The sequence below is a fragment of the Carya illinoinensis genome, chromosome 11, assembly GCF_018687715.1.
Source record: "Carya illinoinensis cultivar Pawnee chromosome 11, C.illinoinensisPawnee_v1, whole genome shotgun sequence".
NCBI classification, from domain to species: Eukaryota; Viridiplantae; Streptophyta; class Magnoliopsida; order Fagales; family Juglandaceae; genus Carya; species Carya illinoinensis.
In genome coordinates this window covers 19,100,200-19,109,767 of record NC_056762.1, presented here as the reverse complement: position 1 = coordinate 19,109,767, position 9,568 = coordinate 19,100,200, and the positions used below count along the sequence as shown (strand labels likewise).

Genomic DNA, 9,568 nt, shown 5'->3' with positions numbered 1-9,568 from the left:
GCTACCAGCGAAAAACTAATATAATCCTATTACGACCTAGCCGCACCCTGCCTATCCCATGCCAACTGGCGATCTGATTGATAGCGATGGGGTCGGTGCGATTTTCCTAAGAATCCATTGCCCGGTTGTCGTTCCGGTCCATCCGACCGGAGATGCGGTAAAAATAAAAAGGGGGGGTGCAACACGAGGACTTCCCAGGAGGTCACCCATCCTAGTACTACTCTCGCCCAAGCACGCTTAACTGCGGGGTTCTGATGGGATCCGGTGCATTAGTGCTGGTATGATCGCACCCATCATGCTACCAGCGAAAAACTAATATAATCCTATTACGACCTAGCCGCACCCTGCCTATCCCATGCCAACCGGCGATCTGATCGATACCCATTGCTACGCGATGGGGTCGGTGCGATTTTCCTAAGAATCCATTGCCCGGTACTCGTTCCGGTCCATCCGACCGGAGATGCGGTAAAAATAAAAAAGGGGGGTGCAACACGAGGACTTCCCAGGAGGTCACCCATCCTAGTACTACTCTCGCCCAAGCACGCTTAACTGCGGAGTTCTGATGGGATCCGGTGCATTAGTGCTGGTATGATCGCACCCATCATGCTACCAGCGAAAAACTAATATAATCCTATTACGACCTAGCCGCACCCTGCCTATCCCATGCCAACTGGCGATCTGATTGATAGCGATGGGGTCGGTGCGATTTTCCTAAGAATCCATTGCCCGGTTGTCGTTCCGGTCCATCCGGCCGGAGATGCGGTAAAAATAAAATGGGGGGGTGCAACACGAGGACTTCCCAGGAGGTCACCCATCCTAGTACTACTCTCGCCCAAGCACGCTTAACTGCGGAGTTCTGATGGGATCCGGTGCATTAGTGCTGGTATGATCGCACCCATCATGCTACCAGCGAAAAACTAATATAATCCTATTACGACCTAGCCGCACCCTGCCTATCCCATGCCAACTGGCGATCTGATTGATAGCGATGGGGTCGGTGCGATTTTCCTAAGAATCCATTGCCCGGTTGTCGTTCCGGTCCATCCGGCCGGAGATGCGGTAAAAATAAAATGGGGGGGTGCAACACGAGGACTTCCCAGGAGGTCACCCATCCTAGTACTACTCTCGCCCAAGCACGCTTAACTGCGGAGTTCTGATGGGATCCGGTGCATTAGTGCTGGTATGATCGCACCCATCATGCTACCAGCGAAAAACTAATATAATCCTATTACGACCTAGCCGCACCCTGCCTATCCCATGCCAACCGGCGATCTGATCGATACCCATTGCTACGCGATGGGGTCGGTGCGATTTTCCTAAGAATCCATTGCCCGGTTCTCGTTCCGGTCCATCCGACCGGAGATGCGGTAAAAATAAAAAAGGGGGGTGCAACACGAGGACTTCCCAGGAGGTCACCCATCCTAGTACTACTCTCGCCCAAGCACGCTTAACTGCGGAGTTCTGATGGGATCCGGTCCATTAGTGCTGGTATGATCGCACCCATCATGCTATCTGCGAAAAACTAATATAATCCTATTACGACCTAGCCGCACCCTGCCTATCCCATGCCAACCGGCGATCTGATCGATACCCATCGCTACGCGATGGGGTCGGTGCGATTTTCCTAAGAATCCATTGCCCGGTTCTCGTTCCGGTCCATCCGGCCGGAGATGCGGTAAAAATAAAAAAGGGAGGTGCAACACGAGGACTTCCCAGGAGGTCACCCATCCTAGTACTACTCTCGCCCAAGCACGCTTAACTGCGGAGTTCTGATGGGATCCGGTGCATTAGTGCTGGTATGATCGCACCCATCATGCTACCAACGAAAAACTAATATAATCCTATTACGACCTAGCCGCACCCTGCCTATCCCATGCCAACCGGCGATCTGATCGATACCCATTGCTACGCGATGGGGTCGGTGCGATTTTCCTAAGAATCCATTGCCCGGTTCTCGTTCCGGTCCATCCGACCGGAGATACGGTAAAAATAAAAAGGGGGGGTGCAACACGAGGACTTCCCAGGAGGTCACCCATCCTAGTACTACTCTCGCCCAAGCACGCTTTACTGCGGAGTTCTGATGGGATCCGGTGCATTAGTGTTGGTATGATCGCACCCATCATGCTACCAGCGAAAAACTAATATAATCCTATTACGACCTAGCCGCACCCTGCCTATCCCATGCCAACCGGCGATCTGATCGATACCCATTGCTACGCGATGGGGTCGGTGCGATTTTCCTAAGAATCCATTGCCCTGGTTCTCGTTCCGGTCCATCCGACCGGAGATGCGGTAAAAATAAAAAGGGGGGGTGCAACACGAGGACTTCCCAGGAGGTCACCCATCCTAGTACTACTCTCGCCCAAGCACGCTTAACTGCGGAGTTTTGATGGGATCCGGTGCATTAGTGCTGGTATGATCGCACCCATCATGCTACCAGCGAAAAACTAATATAATCCTATTACGACCTAGCCGCACCCTGCCTATCCCATGCCAACTGGCGATCTGATTGATAGCGATGGGGTCGGTGCGATTTTCCTAAGAATCCATTGCCCGGTTGTCGTTCCGGTCCATCCGACCGGAGATGCGGTAAAAATAAAAAGGGGGGGTGCAACACGAGGACTTCCCAGGAGGTCACCCATCCTAGTACTACTCTCGCCCAAGCACGCTTAACTGCGGAGTTCTGATGGGATCCGGTGCATTAGTGCTGGTATGATCGCACCCATCATGCTACCAGCGAAAAACTAATATAATCCTATTACGACCTAGCCGCACCCTGCCTATCCCATGCCAACCGGCGATCTGATCGATACCCATTGCTACGCGATGGGGTCGGTTCGATTTTCCTAAGAATCCATTGCCCGGTTCTCGTTCCGGTCCATCCGACCGGAGATGCGGTAAAAATAAAAAGGGGGGGTGCAACACGAGGACTTCCCAGGAGGTCACCCATCCTAGTACTACTCTCGCCCAAGCACGCTTAACTGCGGAGTTCTGATGGGATCCGGTGCATTAGTGCTGGTATGATCGCACCCATCATGCTACCAGCGAAAAACTAATATAATCCTATTACGACCTAGCCGCACCCTGCCTATCCCATGCCAACCGGCGATCTGATCGATACCCATTGCTACGCGATGGGGTCGGTGCGATTTTCCTAAGAATCCATTGCCCGGTTCTCGTTCCGGTCCATCCGACCGGAGATACGGTAAAAATAAAAAGGGGGGGTGCAACACGAGGACTTCCCAGGAGGTCACCCATCCTAGTACTACTCTCGCCCAAGCACGCTTAACTGCGGAGTTCTAATGGGATCCGGTGCATTAGTGTTGGTATGATCGCACCCATCATGCTACCAGCGAAAAACTAATATAATCCTATTACGACCTAGCCGCACCCTGCCTATCCCATGCCAACTGGCGATCTGATCGATACCCATTGCTACGCGATGGGGTCGGTGCGATTTTCCTAAGAATCCATTGCCCGGTTGTCATTCCGGTCCATCCGACCGGAGATGCGGTAAAAATAAAAAGGGGGGGTGCAACACGAGGACTTCCCAGGAGGTCACCCATCCTAGTACTACTCTCGCCCAAGCACGCTTAACTGCGGAGTTCTGATGGGATCCGGTGCATTAGTGCTGGTATGATCGCACCCATCATGCTACCAGCGAAAAACTAATATAATCCTATTACGACCTAGCCGCACCCTGCCTATCCCATGCCAACTGGCGATCTGATTGATAGCGATGGGGTCGGTGCGATTTTCCTAAGAATCCATTGCCCGGTTGTCGTTCCGGTCCATCCGACCGGAGATGCGGTAAAAATAAAAAGGGGGGGTGCAACACGAGGACTTCCCAGGAGGTCACCCATCCTAGTACAACTCTCGCCCAAGCACGCTTAACTGCGGAGTTCTGATGGGATCCGGTGCATTAGTGCTGGTATGATCGCACCCATCAAGCTACCAGCGAAAAACTAATATAATCCTATTACGACCTAGCCGCACCCTGCCTATCCCATGCCAACCGGCGATCTGATCGATACCCATTGCTACGCGATGGGGTCGGTTCGATTTTCCTAAGAATCCATTGCCCGGTTCTCGTTCCGGTCCATCCGACCGGAGATGCGGTAAAAATAAAAAGGGGGGGGTGCAACACGAGGACTTCCCAGGAGGTCACCCATCCTAGTACTACTCTCGCCCAAGCACGCTTAACTGCGGAGTTCTGATGGGATCCGGTGCATTAGTGCTGGTATGATCGCACCCATCATGCTACCAGCGAAAAACTAATATAATCCTATTACGACCTAGCCGCACCCTGCCTATCCCATGCCAACCGGCGATCTGATCGATACCCATTGCTACGCGATGGGGTCGGTGCGATTTTCCTAAGAATCCATTGCCCGGTTCTCGTTCCGGTCCATCCGACCGGAGATGCGGTAAAAATAAAAAGGGGGGGTGCAACACGAGGACTTCCCAGGAGGTCACCCATCCTAGTACTACTCTCGCCCAAGCACGCTTAACTGCGGAGTTCTGATGGGATCCGGTGCATTAGTGCTGGTATGATCGCACCCATCATGCTACCAGCGAAAAACTAATATAATCCTATTACGACCTAGCCGCACCCTGCCTATCCCATGCCAACCGGCGATCTGATCGATACCCATTGCTACGCGATGGGGTCGGTCCGATTTTCCTAAGAATCCACTGCCCGGTTCTCGTTCCGGTCCATCCGACCGGAGATGCGGTAAAAATAAAAAGGGGGGGTGCAACACGAGGACTTCCCAGGAGGTCACCCATCCTAGTACTACCCTCGCCCAAGCACGCTTAACTGCGGAGTTCTGATGGGATCCGGTGCATTAGTGCTGGTATGATCGCACCCATCATGCTACCAGCGAAAAACTAATATAATCCTATTACGACCTAGCCGCACCCTGCCTATCCCATGCCAACCGGCGATCTGATCGATACCCATTGCTACGCGATGGGGTCGGTTCGATTTTCCTAAGAATCCATTGCCCGGTTCTCGTTCCGGTCCATCCGACCGGAGATGCGGTAAAAATAAAAAGGGGGGGTGCAACACGAGGACTTCCCAGGAGGTCACCCATCCTAGTACTACTCTCGCCCAAGCACGCTTAACTGCGGAGTTCTGATGGGATCCGGTGCATTAGTGCTGGTATGATCGCACCCATCATGCTACCAGCGAAAAACTAATATAATCCTATTACGACCTAGCCGCACCCTGCCTATCCCATGCCAACCGGCGATCTGATCGATACCCATTGCTACGCGATGGGGTCGGTGCGATTTTCCTAAGAATCCATTGCCCGGTTGTCGTTCCGGTCCATCCGACCGGAGATGCGGTAAAAATAAAAAGGGGGGGTGCAACACGAGGACTTCCCAGGAGGTCACCCATCCTAGTACTACTCTCGCCCAAGCACAGTTAACTGCGGAGTTCTGATGGGATCCGGTGCATTAGTGCTGGTATGATCGCACCCATCATGCTACCAGCGAAAAACTAATATAATCCTATTACGACCTAGCCGCACCCTGCCTATCCCATGCCAACCGGCGATCTGATCGATACCCATCGCTACGCGATGGGGTCGGTGCGATTTTCCTAAGAATCCATTGCCCGGTTGTCGTTCCGGTCCATCCGACCGGAGATGCGGTAAAAATAAAAAGGGGGGGTGCAACACGAGGACTTCCCAGGAGGTCACCCATCCTAGTACTACTCTCGCCCAAGCACGCTTAACTGCGGAGTTCTGATGCGATCCGGTGCATTAGTGCTGGTATGATCGCACCCATCATGCTACCAGGGAAAAACTAATATAATCCTATTACGACCTAGCCGCACCCTGCCTATCCCATGCCAACCGGCGATCTGACCGATACCCATTGCTACGCGATGGGGTCGGTGCGATTTTCCTAAAAATCCATTCCCTGGTTCTCGTTCCGGTCCATCCGACCAGAGATGCGGTAAAAATTAAAAGGGGGGGTGCAACACGAGGACTTCCCAGGAGGTCACCCATCCTAGTACTACTCTCGCCCAAGCACGCTTAACTGCGGAGTTCTGATGGGATCCGGTGCATTAGTGCTGGTATGATCGCACCCATCATGCTACCAGCGAAAAACTAATATAATCCTATTACGACCTAGCCGCACCCTGCCTATCCCATGCCAACCGGCGATCTGATCGATACCCATTGCTACGCGATGGGGTCGGTGCGATTTTCCTAAGAATCCATTGCCCGGTTCTCGTTCCGGTCCATCCGACCGGAGATGCGGTAAAAATAAAAAAGGGGGGTGCAACACGAGGACTTCCCAGGAGGTCACCCATCATAGTACTACTCTCGCCCAAGCACGCTTAACTGCGGAGTTCTGATGGGATCCGGTGCATTAGTGCTGGTATGATCGCACCCATCATGCTACCAGCGAAAAACTAATATAATCCTATTACGACCTAGCCGCACCCTGCCTATCCCAAGCCAACCGGCGATCTGATCGATACCCATTGCTACGCGATGGGGTCGGTGCGATTTTCCTAAGAATCCATTGCCCGGTTCTCGTTCCGGTCCATCCGACCGGAGATGCGGTAAAAATAAAAAAGGGGGGTGCAACACGAGGACTTCCCAGGAGGTCACCCATCCTAGTACTACTCTCGCCCAAGCACGCTTAACTGCGGAGTTCTGATGGGATCCGGTGCATTAGTGCTGGTATGATCGCACCCATCATGCTACCAGCGAAAAACTAATATAATCCTATTACGACCTAGCCGCACCCTGCCTATCCCATGCCAACCGGCGATCTGATCGATACCCATTGCTTCGCGATGGGGTCGGTGCGATTTTCCTAAGAATCCACTGCCCGGTTCTCGTTCCGGTCCATCCGACCGGAGATGCGGTAAAAATAAAAAGGGGGGGGTGCAACACGAGGACTTCCCAGGAGGTCACCCATCCTAGTACTACTCTCGCCCAAGCACGCTTAACTGCGGAGTTCTGTTGGGATCCGGTGCATTAGTGCTGGTATGATCGCACCCATCATGCTACCAGCGAAAAACTAATATAATCCTATTACGACCTAGCCGCACCCTGCCTATCCCATGCCAACTGGCGATCTGATTGATAGCGATGGGGTCGGTGCGATTTTCCTAAGAATCCATTGCCCGGTTGTCGTTCCGGTCCATCCGACCGGAGATGCGGTAAAAATAAAAAGGGGGGGTGCAACACGAGGACTTCCCAGGAGGTCACCCATCCTAGTACTACTCTCGCCCAAGCACGCTTAACTGCGGGGTTCTGATGGGATCCGGTGCATTAGTGCTGGTATGATCGCACCCATCATGCTACCAGCGAAAAACTAATATAATCCTATTACGACCTAGCCGCACCCTGCCTATCCCATGCCAACCGGCGATCTGATCGATACCCATTGCTACGCGATGGGGTCGGTGCGATTTTCCTAAGAATCCATTGCCCGGTACTCGTTCCGGTCCATCCGACCGGAGATGCGGTAAAAATAAAAAAGGGGGGTGCAACACGAGGACTTCCCAGGAGGTCACCCATCCTAGTACTACTCTCGCCCAAGCACGCTTAACTGCGGAGTTCTGATGGGATCCGGTGCATTAGTGCTGGTATGATCGCACCCATCATGCTACCAGCGAAAAACTAATATAATCCTATTACGACCTAGCCGCACCCTGCCTATCCCATGCCAACTGGCGATCTGATTGATAGCGAGGGGGTCGGTGCGATTTTCCTAAGAATCCATTGCCCGGTTGTCGTTCCGGTCCATCCGGCCGGAGATGCGGTAAAAATAAAATGGGGGGGTGCAACACGAGGACTTCCCAGGAGGTCACCCATCCTAGTACTACTCTCGCCCAAGCACGCTTAACTGCGGAGTTCTGATGGGATCCGGTGCATTAGTGCTGGTATGATCGCACCCATCATGCTACCAGCGAAAAACTAATATAATCCTATTACGACCTAGCCGCACCCTGCCTATCCCATGCCAACCGGCGATCTGATCGATACCCATTGCTACGCGATGGGGTCGGTGCGATTTTCCTAAGAATCCATTGCCCGGTTCTCGTTCCGGTCCATCCGACCGGAGATGCGGTAAAAATAAAAAAGGGGGGTGCAACACGAGGACTTCCCAGGAGGTCACCCATCCTAGTACTACTCTCGCCCAAGCACGCTTAACTGCGGAGTTCTGATGGGATCCGGTCCATTAGTGCTGGTATGATCGCACCCATCATGCTATCTGCGAAAAACTAATATAATCCTATTACGACCTAGCCGCACCCTGCCTATCCCATGCCAACCGGCGATCTGATCGATACCCATCGCTACGCGATGGGGTCGGTGCGATTTTCCTAAGAATCCGTTGCCCGGTTCTCGTTCCGGTCCATCCGGCCGGAGATGCGGTAAAAATAAAAAAGGGGGGTGCAACACGAGGACTTCCCAGGAGGTCACCCATCCTAGTACTACTCTCGCCCAAGCACGCTTAACTGCGGAGTTCTGATGGGATCCGGTCCATTAGTGCTGGTATGATCGCACCCATCATGCTATCTGCGAAAAACTAATATAATCCTATTACGACCTAGCCGCACCCTGCCTATCCCATGCCAACCGGCGATCTGATCGATACCCATCGCTACGCGATGGGGTCGGTGCGATTTTCCTAAGAATCCATTGCCCGGTTGTCGTTCCGGTCCATCCGACCGGAGATGCGGTAAAAATAAAAAGGGGGGGTGCAACACGAGGACTTCCCAGGAGGTCACCCATCCTAGTACTACTCTCGCCCAAGCACGCTTAACTGCGGAGTTCTGATGCGATCCGGTGCATTAGTGCTGGTATGATCGCACCCATCATGCTACCAGGGAAAAACTAATATAATCCTATTACGACCTAGCCGCACCCTGCCTATCCCATGCCAACCGGCGATCTGACCGATACCCATTGCTACGCGATGGGGTCGGTGCGATTTTCCTAAAAATCCATTCCCTGGTTCTCGTTCCGGTCCATCCGACCAGAGATGCGGTAAAAATTAAAAGGGGGGGTGCAACACGAGGACTTCCCAGGAGGTCACCCATCCTAGTACTACTCTCGCCCAAGCACGCTTAACTGCGGAGTTCTGATGGGATCCGGTGCATTAGTGCTGGTATGATCGCACCCATCATGCTACCAGCGAAAAACTAATATAATCCTATTACGACCTAGCCGCACCCTGCCTATCCCATGCCAACCGGCGATCTGATCGATACCCATCGCTACGCGATGGGGTCGGTGCGATTTTCCTAAGAATCCATTGCCCGGTTCTCGTTCCGGTCCATCCGACCGGAGATGCGGTAAAAATAAAAAAGGGGGGTGCAACACGAGGACTTCCCAGGAGGTCACCCATCATAGTACTACTCTCGCCCAAGCACGCTTAACTGCGGAGTTCTGATGGGATCCGGTGCATTAGTGCTGGTATGATCGCACCCATCATGCTACCAGCGAAAAACTAATATAATCCTATTACGACCTAGCCGCACCCTGCCTATCCCAAGCCAACCGGCGATCTGATCGATACCCATTGCTAC

At 52.9% G+C, this 9,568-nt stretch overlaps 31 non-coding genes across 31 annotated transcripts; all 31 read right to left on the bottom strand.

The window, feature by feature from the left end:
* Nucleotides 1-173: 173 nt before the first annotated feature.
* LOC122288272 lies at nt 174-292 on the bottom strand. Its single transcript, XR_006235541.1, has one exon. It is a non-coding gene; the product is annotated as a 5S ribosomal RNA (ribosomal RNA).
* Nucleotides 293-481: 189 nt separating this feature from the next.
* Nucleotides 482-600, bottom strand: LOC122285224. Its single transcript, XR_006232564.1, has one exon. It is a non-coding gene; the product is annotated as a 5S ribosomal RNA (ribosomal RNA).
* A 178-nt stretch (nt 601-778) lies between these two features.
* On the bottom strand, nt 779-897 carry LOC122285223. Its single transcript, XR_006232563.1, has one exon. It is a non-coding gene; the product is annotated as a 5S ribosomal RNA (ribosomal RNA).
* A 178-nt stretch (nt 898-1,075) lies between these two features.
* On the bottom strand, nt 1,076-1,194 carry LOC122285222. The gene has a single exon (XR_006232562.1). It is a non-coding gene; the product is annotated as a 5S ribosomal RNA (ribosomal RNA).
* A 189-nt stretch (nt 1,195-1,383) lies between these two features.
* Nucleotides 1,384-1,502, bottom strand: LOC122288418. The gene has a single exon (XR_006235679.1). It is a non-coding gene; the product is annotated as a 5S ribosomal RNA (ribosomal RNA).
* A 189-nt stretch (nt 1,503-1,691) lies between these two features.
* On the bottom strand, nt 1,692-1,810 carry LOC122287332. The gene has a single exon (XR_006234630.1). It is a non-coding gene; the product is annotated as a 5S ribosomal RNA (ribosomal RNA).
* A 189-nt stretch (nt 1,811-1,999) lies between these two features.
* Nucleotides 2,000-2,118, bottom strand: LOC122288751. Its single transcript, XR_006236003.1, has one exon. It is a non-coding gene; the product is annotated as a 5S ribosomal RNA (ribosomal RNA).
* Nucleotides 2,119-2,308: 190 nt separating this feature from the next.
* On the bottom strand, nt 2,309-2,427 carry LOC122288268. The gene has a single exon (XR_006235537.1). It is a non-coding gene; the product is annotated as a 5S ribosomal RNA (ribosomal RNA).
* Nucleotides 2,428-2,605: 178 nt separating this feature from the next.
* Nucleotides 2,606-2,724, bottom strand: LOC122285221. The gene has a single exon (XR_006232561.1). It is a non-coding gene; the product is annotated as a 5S ribosomal RNA (ribosomal RNA).
* A 189-nt stretch (nt 2,725-2,913) lies between these two features.
* Nucleotides 2,914-3,032, bottom strand: LOC122285220. Its single transcript, XR_006232560.1, has one exon. It is a non-coding gene; the product is annotated as a 5S ribosomal RNA (ribosomal RNA).
* A 189-nt stretch (nt 3,033-3,221) lies between these two features.
* Nucleotides 3,222-3,340, bottom strand: LOC122288571. Its single transcript, XR_006235828.1, has one exon. It is a non-coding gene; the product is annotated as a 5S ribosomal RNA (ribosomal RNA).
* A 189-nt stretch (nt 3,341-3,529) lies between these two features.
* Nucleotides 3,530-3,648, bottom strand: LOC122285219. The gene has a single exon (XR_006232558.1). It is a non-coding gene; the product is annotated as a 5S ribosomal RNA (ribosomal RNA).
* Nucleotides 3,649-3,826: 178 nt separating this feature from the next.
* On the bottom strand, nt 3,827-3,945 carry LOC122287466. The gene has a single exon (XR_006234759.1). It is a non-coding gene; the product is annotated as a 5S ribosomal RNA (ribosomal RNA).
* Nucleotides 3,946-4,135: 190 nt separating this feature from the next.
* Nucleotides 4,136-4,254, bottom strand: LOC122285217. The gene has a single exon (XR_006232556.1). It is a non-coding gene; the product is annotated as a 5S ribosomal RNA (ribosomal RNA).
* Nucleotides 4,255-4,443: 189 nt separating this feature from the next.
* Nucleotides 4,444-4,562, bottom strand: LOC122285216. Its single transcript, XR_006232555.1, has one exon. It is a non-coding gene; the product is annotated as a 5S ribosomal RNA (ribosomal RNA).
* A 189-nt stretch (nt 4,563-4,751) lies between these two features.
* Nucleotides 4,752-4,870, bottom strand: LOC122283606. The gene has a single exon (XR_006231003.1). It is a non-coding gene; the product is annotated as a 5S ribosomal RNA (ribosomal RNA).
* Nucleotides 4,871-5,059: 189 nt separating this feature from the next.
* LOC122285215 lies at nt 5,060-5,178 on the bottom strand. Its single transcript, XR_006232554.1, has one exon. It is a non-coding gene; the product is annotated as a 5S ribosomal RNA (ribosomal RNA).
* A 189-nt stretch (nt 5,179-5,367) lies between these two features.
* Nucleotides 5,368-5,486, bottom strand: LOC122288225. Its single transcript, XR_006235495.1, has one exon. It is a non-coding gene; the product is annotated as a 5S ribosomal RNA (ribosomal RNA).
* A 189-nt stretch (nt 5,487-5,675) lies between these two features.
* LOC122288050 lies at nt 5,676-5,794 on the bottom strand. The gene has a single exon (XR_006235327.1). It is a non-coding gene; the product is annotated as a 5S ribosomal RNA (ribosomal RNA).
* A 189-nt stretch (nt 5,795-5,983) lies between these two features.
* On the bottom strand, nt 5,984-6,102 carry LOC122285214. Its single transcript, XR_006232553.1, has one exon. It is a non-coding gene; the product is annotated as a 5S ribosomal RNA (ribosomal RNA).
* A 189-nt stretch (nt 6,103-6,291) lies between these two features.
* LOC122287134 lies at nt 6,292-6,410 on the bottom strand. Its single transcript, XR_006234440.1, has one exon. It is a non-coding gene; the product is annotated as a 5S ribosomal RNA (ribosomal RNA).
* Nucleotides 6,411-6,599: 189 nt separating this feature from the next.
* On the bottom strand, nt 6,600-6,718 carry LOC122285213. Its single transcript, XR_006232552.1, has one exon. It is a non-coding gene; the product is annotated as a 5S ribosomal RNA (ribosomal RNA).
* A 190-nt stretch (nt 6,719-6,908) lies between these two features.
* Nucleotides 6,909-7,027, bottom strand: LOC122288047. Its single transcript, XR_006235324.1, has one exon. It is a non-coding gene; the product is annotated as a 5S ribosomal RNA (ribosomal RNA).
* A 178-nt stretch (nt 7,028-7,205) lies between these two features.
* Nucleotides 7,206-7,324, bottom strand: LOC122288271. The gene has a single exon (XR_006235540.1). It is a non-coding gene; the product is annotated as a 5S ribosomal RNA (ribosomal RNA).
* Nucleotides 7,325-7,513: 189 nt separating this feature from the next.
* LOC122285212 lies at nt 7,514-7,632 on the bottom strand. The gene has a single exon (XR_006232551.1). It is a non-coding gene; the product is annotated as a 5S ribosomal RNA (ribosomal RNA).
* A 178-nt stretch (nt 7,633-7,810) lies between these two features.
* LOC122285211 lies at nt 7,811-7,929 on the bottom strand. Its single transcript, XR_006232550.1, has one exon. It is a non-coding gene; the product is annotated as a 5S ribosomal RNA (ribosomal RNA).
* A 189-nt stretch (nt 7,930-8,118) lies between these two features.
* On the bottom strand, nt 8,119-8,237 carry LOC122288416. Its single transcript, XR_006235677.1, has one exon. It is a non-coding gene; the product is annotated as a 5S ribosomal RNA (ribosomal RNA).
* Nucleotides 8,238-8,426: 189 nt separating this feature from the next.
* On the bottom strand, nt 8,427-8,545 carry LOC122288415. Its single transcript, XR_006235676.1, has one exon. It is a non-coding gene; the product is annotated as a 5S ribosomal RNA (ribosomal RNA).
* Nucleotides 8,546-8,734: 189 nt separating this feature from the next.
* Nucleotides 8,735-8,853, bottom strand: LOC122288049. The gene has a single exon (XR_006235326.1). It is a non-coding gene; the product is annotated as a 5S ribosomal RNA (ribosomal RNA).
* A 189-nt stretch (nt 8,854-9,042) lies between these two features.
* Nucleotides 9,043-9,161, bottom strand: LOC122285210. The gene has a single exon (XR_006232549.1). It is a non-coding gene; the product is annotated as a 5S ribosomal RNA (ribosomal RNA).
* A 189-nt stretch (nt 9,162-9,350) lies between these two features.
* On the bottom strand, nt 9,351-9,469 carry LOC122287133. The gene has a single exon (XR_006234439.1). It is a non-coding gene; the product is annotated as a 5S ribosomal RNA (ribosomal RNA).
* Nucleotides 9,470-9,568: the final 99 nt, after the last annotated feature.